The sequence below is a fragment of the Nothobranchius furzeri genome, chromosome 3, assembly GCF_043380555.1.
Source record: "Nothobranchius furzeri strain GRZ-AD chromosome 3, NfurGRZ-RIMD1, whole genome shotgun sequence".
Taxonomy (NCBI): domain Eukaryota; kingdom Metazoa; phylum Chordata; class Actinopteri; order Cyprinodontiformes; family Nothobranchiidae; genus Nothobranchius; species Nothobranchius furzeri.
Genome location: NC_091743.1, coordinates 63,178,773 through 63,198,254, shown reverse-complemented (window position 1 = coordinate 63,198,254; position 19,482 = coordinate 63,178,773). Strand labels below are relative to the sequence as shown.

Here is a 19,482-nt window from a genome sequence, read left to right as displayed (position 1 = left end):
CCAAGCTCATTTTAATCCTAAACCAAAATAAAGACCACATTCAGTTCAACAGATAACATTGTTGAACAGAGTAACCAAAGGCTTTCTAACACTTCACACTTTCAGCAGATTATAGACTACTAACACCTCCAGAAACTTGCATTAGCTCCCTTTACAGGCTGCTGTGATGTTTTGCTTCTAGTGAAGAAGGTCAGGAATATAAATAGAACGTAGAGTTGAGTTGTGTGGAATGTGAAGGGGTTGATGTTTACAGTCCTAAGAGAAAGCCTCAATTTGAGCTCACCGCTGTTATTCATTAGACATCAGCTCAGAATGAATCTGTCCTCAGATGACTTCATGTTTGAGTGTGGATGGAGCAGATGTGTTACAGATTCATTAATAACGTATAAACTATGTATTAACTATTCTGTAAAGGAAATAGAAAGTTTGACGTCTTTAGAAAGAAGCATGAGTAACATCTTACAATAAGGGTCCCTTAACGTCAGTGCATTATTAAGCATTAATAAACAATTAACAACTGCTTAACCATATTATGCAGAAGACCCCCCCCCCCCCCCCAAAAAAAAAAAATCATAACCTTAAGGACACTTAATAGTTAATGATACTGGGAAAATTAATAAAGGGACCCTTTGTTTATTAATGCTTAGTAATGCACTAAGTAACCTTTATAAAGGGATCCTTCATTTATTAATACTTAATATACATTAATTAATGTTACTAGAGGGACCCTTTGTTTATTATTGATTAATAATGCAATAAATAATGTAATAAATTGACCATTTGTTCATTAATGCTTAGTAATGCACTAAGTAACCTTTATAAAGGGATCCTTCATTTATTAATACTTAATATACATTAATTAATGTTACTAGAGGGGCCCATTGTTCATCATTGATTAATTATGCACTAAGTAACGTTAATAGAGGGACTCTTATTGTTAAATGTTACCAAAGAGTGAAAATTAAATGTTTACATTTATAAAGCTGCAGAAAATTAGCCAATAAAGCTGTTAACTAAGAGCATCCTAGCAAACCAACCATCATTCCTAAGTTTTAAATCTTATTTCAATATTTCAGTCAGTTTACACTCAATGTTGGAAATGTAACAAATCTTTGATATTTAAGCTCAATTTCTGTATACTTGACTGAGTTGTAGCTGTGTTTGTGATTACTAAAGTTTACTAATTGCAGTACCCATCTTGGATGGCGGTGACCCAAAAAATAATCAGCTGTACTCATGCATCTATTGAGTTTCATTAAAGTCCATCAGGTTTGTTTTTTGCGTGTGCCGACTATATTTGTCCTATGATTCCTCATCGGTGCCAGAAGTCATCAAAGAGCCGGGAAACAAGTAGTTTAACCAGTTCTCCTGCATGCTAACCGGCTCCACATCTTACTGTTTACTGGCAGCACCTCAGTGTTTTTCTAGAGCTGAGAATCGGTCACTAAATCATATCAAAGCTGGCATTTCGGCTCCACTGCAGTTTGGAAGCAGCCATCAGAAGGAAGGCAAGCAAAGAGCCCCTGGAGCCCCTCTCTGGACTGCTGCCATGCCACACCGATAGCATGCATGTGTGAAATCTTTTGTACAAAATGAAAAAGTGGGTAGGAGGGAATGGGAGATCTCACTCAGGGGGTGGGGGTGGTTATGTAACATGAATAGCTCGAACAAACTGAAGCCAACAACTTCACTACATGCTTTAAAGCACGGGCGAATAGCTGGGATGTTTCTTAACCTGTTACCTCCATCGTTGCTGCAACACATAAGCAGATTTGTGTGAAGCCAAATGCTGTTCTGGCCAATTAGTGAGCTTTGTTTATTCTTTTTTTTACGAATCTCTTTTATTCTAAGATTAGAAAGAATTTGGAGCTGAATAAAAAACCTTAAAAGCCAATCTTGTAATTTTGAAAAGTGATGATTAAACTTTGAAATGAATATATATGTGAGACATATTTTACCGTCTCATCTACAGTCTCAAATCTTTGAACTAAAGTCAATTGTCTTTAATAGTTACTGAAGGTAATTACCCAATGATGGTTCATTGTTTCTAAAATGTACTTATATGATGTATTTGACCTTGGCATGAGACCTAATGTTCATAAATTGTGTTATTAACCCTTCAATGTATTTTAATGAAAATGTTTGTGGGAAATTTTCAGGCGTAAATCTGCAACTGATGAACTTTTTAGGTAAACCAGATTCAGGAAGACCAGCTAACCAACATTAGCATAAAATAAAAATAAAAAACTAAACAGAACATTCAGCTACAGTTGATGCCTGTAGCTGAATGTAATCCCCACCATTAACTCCAGGGACTAATTGGGCAAGACTTTGGTTTCTAATGTTGCCGTTAAATCAACATTTTAGATGAATCATTGGGTGGATTGTAATTAAACTTCCACAAAGTAATGACTGGACATACATCTACAACACATCTTTGGTATTGTGGGAACGGGCAGTTGTGAGGTTGCATCGGGCGAGAGTGAGTGGCTAGGAAATTATGGCAGGTCCCAAATGTACCAGTAAATTGAGAGTGCAGCTGAGGTATGTAACTAAATTAATGTAAAGAACAACAAATGTGTGCCATGGTCAGCCAGACTAATTGAAAAGTGTGTATAAAATTATTTGAATAGAGAGGTGAGAGTGGGCGGGTTTGGATGTGGATATTGCAGGAGCGAGTAGGATTGGTGGAGACAGACAGCGGGAGTCGGAGCTAATGGTCACAAATTCAGTGGGACTACAAAAATAGTCCCACAGGCTCTACAGCTGACCTTAAAAACAAATAAATGAGTCCATTTTAGGGAATCTGAGTTGCATTTTGCTGTCATAGTAGCAAAAATTTTTACCTGTTGGAGTCAAACCTTACTACTGGCTAGCTAAACCTCCAATTGGATACACATCTAGTACTGTTTACAGCTGGTGGGTAACATGAAAAAAAGAAGAATTTCTAAGTATGTTTCGGTATCCTGCTGCAAAGAGCTTCAAGTTTGTGGGTTTGGTGAAAACACATTTTTGAGTTGAAAGCAGCCTTTATCAGGTTAGCTCCTTTGGTCTTGGTTGGTTAGAAAAAGAAATCCAAAACAAAACAATAGCTGAATGTTTCATAATGTCTAGCAGTAAGCTGCGTGTAATCATTGTGGGAAAGTGTTGGTAATCAGTTGGGCCCCGGCTGATGTGACGAGTATAATCCAGGCTGGTTGCTGAAACAAGGCTGTGATCTGATCAGATAGAGGAGGTTTTAGCTGGAAGCTGAGGCTGCTGGAATCCCAGCCAACCCTCTGCTGCTGCTGATTACTGTTCCCCTACAAACACAACATAAGCCCCAGCATGAAGGGGCTTTCAGCAACATTTACCACTCTGCAGGCCGGCGGTGCCTCAGAAACAAAGGTCAATCCATAAGTCCACTTCTTAGTATGTTTTGAATCAATTAATCAAGAGGCCAGTTTTTAGATCGCTGTGATTCCATCGCTTTCAGGCAGGTGACTCAGTTCCTGAAGTTTTAAAATACTGAGTCCTCTCTCAGGAATACACCCTCTAAGTGCGGGTGGCCACAGTGGGAATCCAGCCTCTACAGCCATTCAACTAGGCAGCGCTACACAACCGCTGATAGACCGGCCTATTAAAAACACATCTGCTTTACATATTAGAACTGACACCAAAGCACAAAGAGCAAAGTCAAGCTTTCATCATGGAGACTGGCTCCATCTGATATGCAATTAGAGGACCACACAGAGTGATGTGGTTTGGGGCTGCTGGGAGCAACAAGAGTGACTGAATGCTGCTGGTAGAAAAAGAAGTGTTAGGAAACATACGATCCAACTAGATTTATGTAGCTCCTTCCTCTTGTGATTGTGTTTTAGTTTGTTTTATAGTGAAATAAATAAAGCAGCTAATTTGTGTCTTTGCATGCAGCGCAGCTTCTCATTAAAGACAATGCCATTCAAAGACCTTCACAGATGTGTTGTTGTTGTTGTTGTTTGTGTGTGTGTGTGTGGGGGGGGGGGGGGATTTTGTTTCTAGACTGGGAAACAATATCCTGGTTACTTTTTCATTCCCAGTTTCACATGCAGGCCTTGGGACGAGTTTCTGACTGGTATGCAATGAACCGTTTCTTTCTGGTTGTGTAAAGATGTGAAGAAGGATCAATTAAGGATAAAAAATAAGTGTAACAATATAAAACAAGCTTTTTCATGGCTGAATGTGTAATCTTAGTCAATGAGGAAGCCTACAGGTTATAAGCTGATGTCTCCCCTGAATTCAGATGAATGTCTGCATGGTGCTCGTGCTTTGGGGTGGTTTCCTTTTTGCCCTTAATGCGAGTCACAGAAAAATCACATTTCTGTAGAAATAAGTACCTCAGTCACACATTTCTTTACTTCTAAAACAAATTTAAACCATGTTCAACTTCCTGTTCTTTAGTGAACCATCATTTTCAAATCCCATCATAATCTTTGGCAATAAATATAAAGAAAGTCCGTCTAGAACTGACCTTTGGAAGGACCAGGAATGCATAATTTTTGGTCCGCTTACACTATCGGAACTTCTAGGTAACTTTACTGGACCTTTGCGCCATGCTCGTGCCTCCATGTCACTGGGCTGGCCCAAAAAGACCACTTTCCAGGTTATTTCAGGGACCAGCCAAGTACCTAAACAGAGGTATGTACTTGGTAATTGCCCAGTAGAGTCACTGGGCGGTACTTGTAGTTAAGTCATTCTGATTGGTTGTAACTCAGTAGGAAACGATATTGCCAGGGGTCCCCAAACAGAAGGCATTTGTAAAACTTGATGAGTTGCAGATGAAGCAGACAGAAGAAAAATGGAATTACCAGCGTTGACACCGCTTTAAAATTCCTATTTCTAAACTACCAACACCAAGAAATGCGGCGTAAATCCCCCATAATGCTGTAATTTATGCTGTTCTGGGGTCTTTTATACAGTGCAGAAAAAATGGCATTTATACTGATCATTGAATGCCACTTTAATCAGCCATTCTACCCTTCTCCTGAACATATTCAATTATGGCTTACTTTGACAGAATAAAACTAATGGTCATTAATGCCCGTGGACGTGTTTTGGTGCTGATCAGTGACATCACCCACTGCTGAAATGGTCGTGATATATATAATTTGCCACAACCGAAGACTAATTATATGAAGTGAACTGTTCTGTTTAGATCAATTACGTTGTGGAATAATCTTCCGCTTGAGATTAGTAAAAATAAGGATAAGTACAATTTCAAAAAGAAACTAAGATCGTACCTGTCTGCATAATTGTAACAATATCCTGATAAGTTAATTGAGGGGTTGTGTCATAATATAAGCGTGCTATCTTACTTGCTGTTTGTTTTATGTTTATAAGATTAATTTTATTGTTTTGTTTTAATATTTGACAACATTTTTGTAATATAATGTGTGTAATGTAAGTGTTTTAAATGTATTATTTGGACCCCAGGAAGACTAGCTGTCGAGTATCCGTCAGTTAATGGGGATCTTTTATAAATAAAGAAATATGCTGACGTTTCAGGAAAATCCTGAAAGAGCCAATATTGAATGGAGACACAACGGCTGAGAAGGCCAAGCCCTCGTATTTTCCCTGTTACCTTCCCACTCTCCGAAATGTCCCAGAACATCTATTGTTGAAATGTGACATTCTAACCGCTACGCATGCCAGCCAATGGGGCAGGCCGCCATACACTGTTGAAGAAGATGCAAACAACCTTTGTCTAAATAAACTTAAGTACCTCTATCTGCTCGACTCAAAGAAAGCCCAAGTCTAAATAGTCCAAAGTTGATGTCAAAGCCGATCCAAACAAGCTGCCGCCATCTTAGCTGTTCCACTCCATCGCATCATCCCGCCCACCAAACCGATAGAGCTCTGTGATTGGCATAAGCAATACTGCTCAGGCCAAAGCTAGACTTGCTGAGTCTCTTATGGAGCGGGGCTAGACCGACATGCAGAGCTAAATATTTTTGCTTCCGCTACAATCAGTCCAGATTTCTGGGCAACCAAAATGTCACTTTAATGTTAAACCTCTGCCTGAGCTCGTCTCCACGTCTGTAATTATCTGTATTGATGCAAGGGTGTGTTGAAAGGGGGGCCTTCCCCTTGAATCCCTTTCATATTGTCACCAGGGCCAGGATCCACACCTGTGAGAAGGAAAGTGGCTCCTTTTCACAATCACAAAGAGATGAACCGTTGTGAGAGTCAATAAATGAGTTTAACTTTTCTCAGCTCACAATAGTCCTGTGGTTGCCAAACCCTTTCAGATTACTGACTATCTAAATGAGGAAAAAATGGTAATAGCTTACACAGCTTTGTTTTTTTTTCTGTACCACCACAATGCGAACATCATGGAAATGCTCGCGATATCACTAAAGCACGCCTATAATTACCAGCAATAACAATAGCGACTGTGTGAGTGGCGCGCTGACCTAGTGATGCTCTAAAACAGCACTTAGTGACGAGCGCACACACAAACCTCAGATAAGCACACAAACAAATGATCGGTGGCTTTCAGCCGTTGCATGTAAATAAATAATGTAGTTTTGGGTGTAGCCTCTCTGAAGATCGGGTTTCCGGCTCAGAGGAGGGGTCTGCGGTTAAACAGCAGAGCTTTGAAGTAGACACGCAGAGGTGATGGGGTCCACATCACCTGAGGGGCTTCTTAATTATTCTGGATAATTTGGTAATAGAGCTTTTAGCAAGGAAGGAACCTCTTCAAAAAAAGAATATCCTCACTATTTCTTTCTCACCCATTTGAATGCGTGTTTATATGATAATTTAAACTGTGACTGCAGCCGCTGCAAAAAGAATAGTTAGATAAAGATCTAAATGATTGATGAAATGATGTGAAAGGAAGTCGATGAAAAGTCAAACAATATAAATAAAAAGACTCGTGAGCTGGCAACAGGTTCATTATGGCCTTTAAATGATTCAGTTCTGGCATTTCAAATAGTTTTTCCTTCCCAAACATTTTCTCTGAAATCAACTTGGGAGACATATTTTCTCTAAATAAATATTCAGTGTTAATCGTTTTTCAGAGTTAATCGTAGACATGTTCCAGTAAAAAGATCAACTGGGATTAGGAGTGTTTAACCCAATTTAGCCAGAGCATCTTCTCCCAGTAACATGCTTAAATGGTCTCACAAACAAGTGTGCATCACATACAACACACACACAAACACAAGCTGATGTATGCGTGTGCACAACACCCACTAAGACAGAAAGTGACCTCATATAGACTAGAGGGACGCTGGACTTCCCGCAGAACGATGCATTCCTTGTTACATTCCTGAATTCCTGGGAAAGTCCTGCACAGTGGCAGGAATCTGCAGTGTGGCTGTTTCACTAGCTCAGAGGAAAGTTAAAGTTGGGCATAAAGGTCACGAAAACCAGGGAAATTAACCAACCATCAGAGGAATATGAAAGTCAAAGAAGCTCTAATACCAAGAAGCATGCCTGAAATATATTATTCACAAATGTAAAGAAGCCAGTGAATTACTTTGAGAATCCATAGTTTAAGTTCCTGTAACATTTTAGTCGACAGCAGACATTTTCTTTTTATATGCGTTTAAAACATTTCAGAACTTTGATTATAGAATGTTTTAAAGGACACAAAAGCTCCCGATGGGCTGAAGACACGTGGCTGTAGCCTAGAAATCTAGACAGACAGGGTGCTGTGTGCACATTAATCAGAAAAATAATACATTTAATTGATTTTTGCAAATGGCTGCAATATAACATGCCCAATGTATACATAGGGTAGCAGTAGCTCAGGAGGTAGAGCGGGTTGTCCAGTAATTGGAAGGTTGCAGGTTCAATCCTGCCTCCTGACAGATAATTCTGCTGTTGTGTCCTTGAGCAAGACACACTTAACCGACCTTGCCTGCCGGTGGCGCCTGTGCTCGGCAGCCTCGCCTCTGTCAGTGAGCCCAAGGGTAGCCGTCAGTGTGTGAGTGGGTAAATGATAAACTGTAGTGTAAAGTGCTTTGGAGTCCTCTGACTCTGAAAGGTGCTATACAAGTGCGAGTCATATATATTCATATATATAGGTTGTGCTGTTCCAATAATTTCTAAAAGGCTGCTAAAACAAACCATGATCTTTGAAAGTAGCTAAGGTTTTCTCCCAACTTCACCACGAGTCTTCCTTTAACATTTCCCCATAGAAATCTTTGTGACTGTTGCTCTTTACTGCCTTATTTAGTCTTTCTCTCCTCGTTGCCTCTTTGGGTTATCCAAATCTAGAGAAAACATAAACCCTTATGGCCTCTAAAGCACCTAATGGCTTCTGTTTAATAAAAGGTTGTCTCTAGGCAGCGTACACAAGTCCACACAATAAGCAGAGCTTCGGTTATTACTGCTCAACCATAAAAATGCTCGTTTGATAAAGTAGTTCCAGATGCTGGGGACTATAAGATATCGTGACTGAGTGATTTAGATCTAGAGCTGTAGGTGGGTCTGGGATGTAGACGTGGTTTGTTGAAACTGGGAACAGTTTGATTAAACCAACAAAGTGTAGACATATGACACAAAACCTCTCCCACAATTCAATTACTTTTTACAGTTAGTCTTAAAATGTGACACAAGCAATTCATGTTTTAAGTTTATGTTCCACTAATAAACGTTTGAGGATTCCAATGCTTCTGTTATAGTTTTAATTGGTTAAATAAGGTTAAAGTGTGTTTCAGCCCAGATACTGGAGCTGTGAAAACACGTAGAGTGTCCAAATAATCTCTCAAGGTCTTTGAAATCTGAAACTCTCCTTAATGTAACCGCTAAGAGTATTTCTCAAACAAAACAGGGTGAAAAAGCCTCATCTCCCCCACCCAAGTGCCTTGCTGCAGTTTAAGATGATCGTGGCTGAGCTCAGGCTGATTAGATGTCTCCTTCTGCCTCTGCCTCTTAATTTTAAATAATAATTTAGTTCTTTTTCATTTCCTGCAGGGATCCTCTGTGTTCTCTCTGATGTCCTCATTGTTCCAGGCTAACAGCTCTCAGGGGGGAACAGAGTGAAAGCCGTGTGTGTGTGTTTGTGTGTGTGTGTGTGTGTGTGTTTGTGTGTGTGTGTGTGCGTGCGTGTGCGTGTGCATGTGTGTGAATGTTTAATTCACAGGGGATTGAGACAGGAAGAGGGGATGGGTGGAGACCATGGTGGAGACGGGAAAAAAAGAGAGAAAGCTACAACCTAACCTCTACACCTCTTATTCGATGGGTTAAATAAAAAACGAGTGACTCATTAGTCAGGTAGGCTGTGATGACCTCATAGCTGATGTGATAAATGTCAGGAGTCACTTAAGTAAGATCAATGAGAGATTTTCTGAAGAATAAAAAAAAAAACGCTTTTAACATTTAAAGATAAACCCTGAAACTGACAAGGCAGAGCATGACTGTATAAATAAGAGCTGAAAAGGGAAAAAGTGAATTTCATTTTGAACTATTTGTCTGCTAGCTTAGTGGAGCATAAGAGTGAGCCCAAAGATTTGACCGTTTTCTCCATTATTCCCAAAAGCATTGGATTTCAAATGAAAACCAGGTCACATGTACAGTCCTTTCTCATTAAAAGACCATTTCTCAGAACAGAGAGGCATTGTGCGTTCTAGAAAATGATACGCCAACTAGAGTAAACGGTGTATTTGTTCAGACCTCTTTCTGTTTTTGTTGATTAATATACATTTGGTGCTTCAGTGTTTCCAGTAAGTAGTTTGAGCTCCAAATCAAGTAAACAACGTCTGCTCATTATAATGGAGGAACATGTCATCGAAGTTTTAATGGTGTTAAACCACCAACATCAGTCTTTGGTGCAGACAAAAGTTAGACTTGTAGAACTGGAATAATTCATTTTGTAAGAGTTTCTACTGTGATCTGGTGTTAACATAAGCGTTAATTCCATCCTTCCATTTTCTATACTCGCTTATCCATGCAGGGTCACGGGGGGCTGGGACATATCTCCAGCAGTCTTCGGGCAAGCAGGCGGGGTCCACCCTGGACAGGCTGCCAGTTTATTGCAGGGCAAAACAGAGACGCACAGGACAAACAACCATGCATGCACACACACACGCACGCACCCCCCCCCCCCACACACACACACACACACACCTAGGGACAGTTTTGACAAACCAATCAAACTGATGGTCATATTTTTGGACTGTGGGAGGAAGCCGGAGTACCCGGAGAAACCCACGCATGCACAAGGAGAACATGCAAACTCCATGCAGAGAGACCCCAGGTTGGGATTTGAACCCAGGACCTTCTTGCTGCAAGGTAACAGCGGTAACCACTGCGCCACAAGTGTTAATTAACATTTTGTTTTGACTCAAAATTGGGGGGAAAAAAATGTACTCATCATGGAAACAGAACCAGTAATGAGTCCAAATTCAGGGTACATCCTTTGAAGGACCCGGCCTACCCGGTCAACGTCAGCCGAGTCCTTCAATGAGTAAGAAAACCGCGAATGAGCGGCTGTGAAACTAGACACCTTAGCTTTCAGGTTTATTCCTGCCTTTACTGTGTTGCAGGGCTTGCTGCCTAGCAACCATGATGGCAGAAAATAGTAAAAATGGAGCTAAATGTTTTGCAGTTTTTTTGTTATTTACCTTAAGCCTAAAGGAGCAACAGCAGTTTTACCACAATACGAGATTTTTTACAATGATTATCTCTCAAAAATGATGAAAACCTCACAACACAACCACTTTAAGGTTTTCATTTTTCTACCAACCTGTTTTAATATAGCTACTCGCTTTAAAACTGTAATCCTCTCCCGCTTCATCCGCCATAATTAAAAAAACAAATATCTCCCATTTGGCCCACACTGAATCCTGGGATAAGGTGGCCCACAAAGGACACACCAGCAGAACAGGGTACATTTGTGGCCCACATGTGGAGAAGTCCTCCAATATGGACCGTTGTTCTGGGAATTTCTCCTACCCCGTAAACCGTCCTACCCGTTGTTACTGAGCATGTGCGCGCATGCGCACAACACAAAAGGGGAATGCTACTCCGCTGCCATATTTGCAGGAAAATAGATAAGTAGTAAGTATTAGTACTTTTCATTGACGTTGATACCACTTGATTTTTTTTGGTTAGGTGGAGTAGATGGAGTAGATAGAGTTATGGTTAGGGTTAGGGTTTGTGTCACGTAAAACACCGTAAAATTATCCTACGGGTAGGCCGTTTTGCCAAAGTAGGACGTTTTCTCAGAACACCGTCTTTGTCACGTTACTGCGACTTAATCGACCTTCCAAATCAGCATTCGAAGCACGCAGCCCCTGAATTTGGACATGACCAAGGTATTTATTCTGACTATCCTTTCTTTTTTCTTGTTGAAGCCATGTGACCCATGAAGAAACCTGACCGGAAAATAGAGTCAGCTACAGTGAACTAGTAAACTCACTTCCAACCACTTCAAAACATGTCGTTGCTTGAGGCGGTTTTCCACACTTCAGTCACTTTCTTCTACACCCCCCAAAGGCTTCATTCAAGGTTTTGTCACATAAAAGGCAGTATACACACACACACACACACACACACACACACACACACACACACACACACACACACACACACACACACGCAAAGTTGACATTCTTCATTTCCTCTCAAAGTACTCATTCAAACTGTAAGGTAAGTTGTTTTAATCTAGATATTTTCTTGTTTCTGACTAGAAAAACTTCCATCCTCATATGTGTTGATAATCTAAAGAGTGCTACCCACCTGGCTAAATCAGCATTCACACATTGCTTCTAGTTTCACAATAGAAACTGTCTGGAATTTTACATTAAAGTCTATGAAAAACATGAGTTGATAGACTAAAGAAGACCAGTTTAACGTGGTGTCGTTTGCCAGTTTGAAGGTGGTCGATTGTTTAGACCGTGTCTCACTTGGGTGCAACTGTTGGTGACAAATTGTAAATTCATGAGGGGAGTTTACAAAATGCCTTGAAACATTAGTGAGAGCTCTTCCATTTCCTTGTGTCCTTTCCTTGCTAGAATTCTTAAAATGTTTATAATATTTGCACAACAAACTCCCGTCTCAGAATAGCCCCAGAGTCATTAAGTGTGTTTGGGATCACCAGGAATCCTTTCTCAGCGTGGGTTAGTGAGAACTGGAAGACAACTGTGTAAGGGGTTGGTGTATCAACGTACCAGTTTAGTGTTCTTCCAAACGTCATTTACCATAGCCAAGAGATCTAGACAAACCTTAGTGAGGCCCTCATCAGTTCTAACAGTGGCTCGGCCGGGCCAATCAGTGCTTTGTGTGCAGAGAGACGTTGGGTGGGCTGAGCACATGTACGGCAGTTTTTTTGTACAATGTGACAGAGCTGATTGCCCCACTGATTGATTTCTGTTGCGAAGAATACGTCACTTTGTTCGTTGCTCTGACTGGTTCTAGCACTGTCGAATTGCATGCAAAGACATTAAAAGACAACCATTGACTCTGCCCCTCCGATTGAGCTTTGTCTATAGGTTGTGGCCAGTGATGGGAATAACGCCGTTTAAAATAATGGCGTTACTACCAGCGTTCTTTTTTTGGGTAACGGAATAATTTAATTAATTACTTTTCCCACTGTTGCAGCGCCGTTACCGTTACTGGGGCTGGAAGGTTGTGCGTTACTATGTGCTTGTTCAACATTGAGCAACAGTGTGAGGCTTTCTGACCGCCACCCTTCAGCTGCAGCCAGGGAGAGAGAGGTGTCGGTAACGCACTTACAAACACGATGATGATTGGCCGGGTGGGCGGAGACCCTCAGTGTTCTCACTGTCACTGCCTGCTGTAGACCCAACAGAGCAGTGATGGGAATAATCATAATTTAAAATAACCGCGTTACTAAAACAATATTTCTTTCAGTAACGAGCAATCTAATTAATTACCGTCTTCTTTTATCAAAACGTTTCTGTTACTGATAAGGAAATGAGTGCGTTAAGCAGCGCAGTGTGTTGAAGCTGTCATCAGCTGATCAGGAGCTAAAGAGGCAGATGTTTTCATCCAAGTGCATCACGGCCCGTGAAGAACGAGGAAGACGTGATGAATGCTCTACGGCTGCAGGGGTGGATCTGCAGCCGGCCCGTGACCTTCTTAGCGTGACAGCGGGACGTCCCGAAGGTCCGCTCACCTGTTCACCGCTCAGACGCCACGATCTTCTACCTTCCTAGATCATCCAGCTGTAACCTGTTCCTGATCATGTCTTTAGTCCCGCTGTAACACTGATGCATCAGTCTCAGACGTCATGGAGCTCAGGTGTTATTAGAACTACCTGTGTGTGTTTACCACCCAGCTTCAGCTCTTCTGTGGTTGGGTCTGACCCAAGTTAGTAAATGTAAGTCCTCCATCAGGCTTGTGCCTCTTCTAGTGTCATTTTAAAGGATTTTATTTATTTATTTAACCATTACTAGATTACCAGCAACAGAAATGCTACTAATAACAGACAATTATGTGAAGCTGGAAAAATTAGAATACTGTGAAAAATTACATTCATTTCTGTAATTTAACTAGACTGAGAGACCATTTAAAGGCTCGGGAACCTTTACAGGTGTTTCTATTTGCAATTTTAAGTTTTAGCTGATTGGGGTATTGTTAAATATCACACATTGACCTTTTAATAGTCTAGATAAGTGTAATGTTCCTGTTAGTAGTTCCTCCTGTTAAGTGCTTATTTATTTAAATTATTCAGGTTTATAAAAAAACATTTTGACATACATTTTATTATGTTCCAGTCATTACTCATTTATATTTCACTATTGTAGTAATTTATAGTAAATTAAGTATGTTCAATTAACCCATTTTTCTTGCTTTTTCTTGGTAATTAGTTACTTTTATAATCTCGTAACTCAGTTAGTCACTGAGTAACTTTTTTGACAAAGTAATTAGTAACTATAACTAATTACTTTTTAAAAGTAACTTTCCCAACACTGGTTGTGGCCGGACTATAAATTTACATATATAAGATGGTTTGCTGGACTACATTAAAACCAACAACAGCCTTCCCCGTTGTGAGTCAAGGTGGGTGAGTCCATGAATGTTAAGTGATGATGTGACTTGGATCTGTCAGCTTTCTGAACCGAGCGTTTATCCATCCATTTTCTATCAGAAGCTAATGCAGGAGACAGGTGTAGGAGACCAACTCAGACAGAATCCTCAGAGATATAACGAGGTGGAGGGAAGTAACATCAGAGGAAGTGTGGGTGGGAGTGGAAGTGTCCTGACAAGGGCTGGAAAAGGGAAAAGGTAGAGTTAGAGGCACTCTGGTGGGAACAGCGTCAGTGCTCAGGTCCCAGCCGAGGTCATGTCCCCTGGCCATGTTTTCATAAACTCCTGAGTTGTAGAGTAATCAAACAGAGCACGAGCATTCTCAGCATTTGGCCCAGTTAGCAGACTTGAGAACCAAACCACATAATAGAAAAATGGTAAGAAGCCAGGTCTTCTTTTCTTAATAAAAGTAGACTTCTCTGAATCTTTTTGTGCGGCTTTAAGCCAGCCAGACTTCATCACCCCCATCTCCTCTTTTTTACCCGGTGTCATAAAGGCCAGCTACAACAACAAACAGTCTTTCTCGGCTGGGTGTGGTGGCCCGCGGAGCAGCAGCTGGGTCCTGTTGTTTCTCCTGAGTCATTCACCAACATCTCATCTTCCTTTTTAGAACAACTCTTTCTTCATCCACTAATCTCTTCCTTAAATATTTGGCCATGTTGATTTTAAACTTTAAAGATGTCTAAGTATACCATAGACAGGCGCTATCTGCCTCTGTGCTATTTAATGGTTTTTCCAAGAACAGTTCTTTTTTCTTATTCATCATACAACATTTCGAATCATTTGTATGTTTTATTTTCTCTTCCATGCTTTTCTGTGTCCCCACCTCCTGCTTTTTCTCCCTTCCGTCCCCGTACACCCTCCCTTCCTTTCCTCTGACACATTTCCTTACAGTAAAATTTATCAACACTCTTGAGTCATTTGAGTGTTGGCCACAAGTCTCCTCCCCTTCCTGCTTTGTGTAACAAACACGCTGAAATAAACAGACTTTTTCAAAACACATCCTTGGACATCATGTGTGTGTGTTTTGGTTATTTTAGGGACAAAATAAAGGTGACAACTTCACTTAGTGAGACAGCTGAGGCAAATTTCAATATGTCCACAAAACTTTATTTAGATCGGTCGCTTCCTGTGACGCATTAGTGACTGCTAGTGTTTGTGATAACCATACATTTGACCTAATAAGCAGTTTGGAGCATGTAGCTAACTCAATTACAATAACAGATCAACTTCAGAGCAGTGTGTGTGTATGTGTGTGTGTTTGCTGGTTCAGACCTGCCCATCCCTTAATTAGAACTATAAGTCTAAGCCCAGAGATGTGCGGTCGGAGCAACTATTAAACACTAGTGGGGCCCCACGGGCTCACACACAAAAAACACATGTATGCACAAGCTTTCAAAGGAATACACGTTTCAACATGAGTGACAAAGAGAACAAATACAATAAAATATCAACAGGTTTTTTTATGGGTTTCATTTAGATTTGACTTTTTCAAAAATAGTTACATTCGTAAGAAAGCAAAAAAGCATTTGGAAGAAGAAGTAAAGCTAAATCTGCGTGTGCACGCACACACACACACACACACACACACACACACGGAAATCAGAAGAAAAGGGAAGTAAAGTCCCCAGTAAACCACTGGGGAGGTGATCTTTTGATCTAACATTAAGTAATGCTGACAATCAGAGCCTGTTTACAGACTGACCAGAGGAGCCCACATTTTCTATTAACACTCAGAGAGAAACATCTTAAAATCACCATTTTTGGCTTGGTAAACGGACCAAACTATGAACCCCAAAAAGCCCTCAAGCAGATGTTCCAGAGTAAGAATGATCCTCTATCAGTTTGCAGCTGTCTGTGATTAGATTGTAGAGGAGTGGTGTCCAAATGTTTTAAAACGTGTGACAAAATAAAATAAAGCCATATAAAATTGTAGTGATTTTATTTTCCTATAGCCCAATAATGAGGAAAACATTATTTTAATAAAAAAAGAGCAAAATTAGACCCAGAGAAGATTTATGAATGGTGTGCCAAAGTCACCTGCTTCTGTAAAATCTCTGATTTTTAGTAAAAAGCACGTGGAAGCTTGTGGTCTGGTTATATGAGGTATTAAATTAACTTTAAAGCAAAAAAAAAAAAAGTGGCTAATTAAAGTACTTGCCTTGTACTCAGGATTTTTTATTTTATTTTCAGAAATTTTTGTTAGGCTTTTTTAAATAAAAAAACTCACCCTAAAATGTACTAAAGATCAGCTTCACTCACATGCCTTGTAAGTCATTGTCTAGGGATGCGTTTCTGCAGCAGGGAGAAAGAGCTGCGACGGTTGCTGGATCCTGGTGAAAGTACATTTACTTAGCAGTTTTAATCAAATGAATGAAAGTATAAACATGCAACATGCAGTAGGACTGTAAATGAACATATACGAATATATATAGTGCATCCTGGATAGTTACAGTAAGCATGTTGGCCATAGGCCACAACAATCGAACACAAACAAGCATTTTTGCAAGAAGCCTATAAAGTGAGAATAAAGTCGGGACAATATTCACCTAAGATAACTTTCATTAAAATAGCAATTTAAAAAAACAATATGTTTGAAAGAAAACCAATCAAATGTGCTTTTACTAGGTACATAGCAGTAGCTCAGGAAGTAGAGCGGGTTGTTCAGTAATCGGAGGGTTGTAGGATCAATCCTGGCTCCCGGAAGAGAATTCTGCTGTTGTGTCCTTGGGCAAGACACTTAGCCCACGTTGCCTGCTAGTGGTGGTCAGAGGGACCGGTGGTGTCTGTGCTCGGCAGCCTCACCTAGTGAGCTGTGGCTACATTGTAGTTCATCACCACCAGGCTGCGAATGTGTGTGAATGGGTGAATGACTGTGATGTAAAGCATCTTGGGGGGTTACAGGACTCTAATACAGGCCAGTTTTACCTTAAATAAATGAATACAAAGATGCACTAACAGACAGCAGGAAATAAAACCAACAGCTAACAGCCATTGTGAAGAACCTTCGACTTAAACAATCCTGTTTATACAGAAATTCACAACTTCTTTTACTACTTTTGTCATGCAATATTTTATGTTACTGAAAACTTTCAGTTCAGATACTTTAGATTCATACTATTGTTACTTTTACAGACACGATAAGTTCACTATTGATTGACCTCTAATCTGAGCCAAAGGCTGGATGATATCATTAATCAACATGTGCTGTACAGAGATAAGAAATGACATTGTTTCCCACTGTGTGTGTGTGTGTGTGTGTGTGTGTGTGTGTGTGTGTGTGTGTGCGTGTGTCTCCACATGCGCACGAGAAAGACTGCTTTCTTTTCAAACCACTGCCTATGGGCAGATTACTTGTGACTAGAAAAGCAAACCACTCACAGACTATAGAGGAGTCAGGCATGTACCTGCAGGTCCACACACACGCATGCAGACACACAGCTCTTATCGCGGTCTTTGATGCAGCTGCAGAGTATTTCGGTGTAGGAAAACCAGGAACAAACAGTCCTGCACTCTGACAATCTTTGAAAGACGCTGCTGTTAGCCTGGCTGGTTTATCTTTCTTGGAGATGAACAGTTTTAATCTTTTCAATCTGGATACATGACATGCAACTTTTTTATGTTTGATAAACATAAAACTAGTAATGGGGAAAAGCTGATGAGTTCTATTTGAACATCGTCTTCGTCACACACTTTCCCACCAGGAAGTCATGTTTACAAAAAGTAAAATCTACAGAAAATCAAACAATGAGGCAATACAGCACTCAGTGTGTGTGTGTGACAAACTATCAATATTCACTTCTGAAGTTTTGTTAGAGTGATTTATAACATCCACAGCTGTATATTCTGGGATACAGTTGGCTCAGCTTGTAGTCATGCTTATCAGGGTCCAGGTTGCAAGGGTGGACATCCTCACCTCTGCTAGCTCCTCCAGTGAGGTCTCAAAGTGTTCCTGGGCAAGCCTAAATTTATGATCCCTCCAGGTAACCTAGGTCAACCTGGGCGCATCCTGCCAGCAAGACAAGCTGTCCTTGGGAGGCATTCAGAAGGCATCCAGACTAAATGCCTGAACCTCCTCAGCTGGCTCCTTTTCACGTGGAGGAGCAGAGGTTCTACATAAAGTTCCTCCTGGATGTCTAAATTCCTCAACTCATCTCCAAGACTAAGCCCAACCATCCTGCAGAGGAAACTCACTTTGGCCACTTGCATTCATGATTTTCCTTATTTTCAGTCATTAACCAAAGCTCACGACCATAGATGAGTTGGAACGGAGAGCTATCAGTAAATCAATACTTTCTGGCCAAGCTCTCTCTTTACTGTAATGCCCGGAACACACCAGACGTGGAAGCACGATGAAGCGCCGTGGAATGATGAGCACTTCTAATCGGCACCCTTGTTACAGTCCAGTTCAGTGGCATCAATGGAGATGCTCCTCTGATCTGCCTCACTCATCAAGTATATTTAAACTCATCCACTTGAAGTAATACCTTCTGATCCAAAGATGGACATCCACACTTTTCTGGTCTAGAATAATAGCTACGTTTCCACTAGACTAGTTCTGGAACATTTGTGGGAGAGAGGAAGTTAACAGGGAAAATTTGCTGACTACTGGTCCTAGTCATTGCGTTTCCATATGACATCAACTAGGGCTGGGCGATATGGCAAAAATTTCATATCCCGATATAACTCATTGTACATCCTGAAAACGATGAAACATAATGATATAGCATTATCTCTTTTTATTCAATTGACAGTTCGTATCTGGATTGAGTGTTTGCACCAACTCACAAATCCACTTTTCTTGACCATGTAGATTGGGACCATACTTTTGCAGATGTGCTTGGCAACTGCAGTAGTGATCTCCTTCCATCTGCGGGAGCTGTAGTGTGCCATGGGTAAAAGCTTGTTTAATCTTCTGTGTCTGGAGTTTTTTATGATTGCTAATGCTACTACTCGACGCTGTGTTCCTTTTCGTGGTTCTTTCGTAAGTGGTAAAAGGAGTTTGTTGTTGGCACCGGGAACCGGCAAACTTTACAAACAACTGTTTTCTGGTGCACGTTGGCCTTCTTATATCCAAACCACATCCATGCAACAGAAGATGCCCTTCTTTTAGATACAATCTCCTCAGTTTGGGTTGGCAGGTCATCCTACTGAAAATTACCCTGGTCTTAACTGCGTCCACTACCATATTCCTCCATGTTTGTTTATGCATGGCTAGCGTGCATGGGCATGCTGTAAGGTGCATCTTGACATAGAATACTGCCGTAAAACGCCTAACCGTGGTGTAAACGATAGAGCTTCATATTATACGGTAGACATTTTCTATAGTACAGATAAAATATTTAGTCATATCACCCAGCCCTAATGTCAACCTTTTAAAAATTTGCTAAGTCAGCATATCATCACCATTTCAGCAGTGAGTGACATCACTGATCACTGCCAAAAACCGACCACAGCTGC

At 40.7% G+C, this 19,482-nt stretch overlaps 1 protein-coding gene across 3 annotated transcripts in view; it reads right to left on the bottom strand.

Annotated features, from left to right (window-relative positions):
- Window positions 1–19,482, bottom strand: part of atg7 (ATG7 autophagy related 7 homolog (S. cerevisiae)) — an 87,625-nt gene that overhangs the window by 1,731 nt on the left and 66,412 nt on the right. The window lies entirely within an intron of this gene.